Source organism: Nannospalax galili, unplaced genomic scaffold (genome assembly GCF_000622305.1).
Source record: "Nannospalax galili isolate Female #2095 unplaced genomic scaffold, S.galili_v1.0 scaffold33, whole genome shotgun sequence".
Classification (NCBI taxonomy): domain Eukaryota; kingdom Metazoa; phylum Chordata; class Mammalia; order Rodentia; family Spalacidae; genus Nannospalax; species Nannospalax galili.
Window position 1 is genome coordinate 5,184,384 of NW_008335436.1, and position 688 is coordinate 5,185,071.

At 31.8% G+C, this 688-nt stretch overlaps 1 long non-coding RNA gene across 1 annotated transcript in view; it reads left to right on the plus strand.

Annotated features, from left to right (window-relative positions):
* Window positions 1–397, plus strand: part of LOC115069815 — a 6,314-nt gene extending 5,917 nt beyond the window's left edge. Inside the window, exon 3 of the long non-coding RNA XR_003849045.1 lies at window positions 247–397. This is a non-coding gene — a long non-coding RNA (uncharacterized LOC115069815). The remainder of the gene's footprint in view (window positions 1–246) is intronic.
* Window positions 398–688: the final 291 nt, after the last annotated feature.

The following is a 688-nucleotide window of genomic DNA, read 5'->3' on the forward strand; positions in this document are numbered from 1 at the left end:
TATTGTTAAATATTACCCACGAAACTGGTTTAAAAGCATTGTTTCCTTGAAAGGGGTTAAATATATTAATTAATGCATTATAGGCTGAAAACAACTATGGGAAACCAAATTTAATTTCTATTGTTTTATGTCTTGTAATCTCAGGCATAGAGTCTTGATATCTAAGAAGGTAAGTTCTTACTATTTTGGAAAAATGATAGGAGTTAAAACAACACTTTTTTGAGGGTCTGTGTGTTTGGATTGCAGGTTTGTTCAACATTTAAAGCAGTGGATGCATTACTGATCTGCATATTCATACAGCAAGGTACAGTGGGACAGACATTTGGAAAGAAATGACTTTCCTTCAAATATGAATTTTGTTGAGAAAACAATCTTGGACTTGTAATCCATTAATAAAAGTGAAGGGAATTAAGCATAATAAAATCAATTTAGTGATACAACCAGTTTTACTGATTTTTACTGTGTCTGCCTAGTTGAAAAATACGAAAATTTACTTTTCTTAGTTCTCAGATCATGAATACAAATAATGGATTTGCTCATTCATATCTTCGGTGGGTGACACAGAGAATGTAATATTGACCAAGAGATGATGCCTTGTTCTTAATACAGTAAATATTTTGTGACAGACCTACCCACTATTCTTTCAGGAATGATAAGCACCTGGCCTATAATCAATTCTAAATTTCTT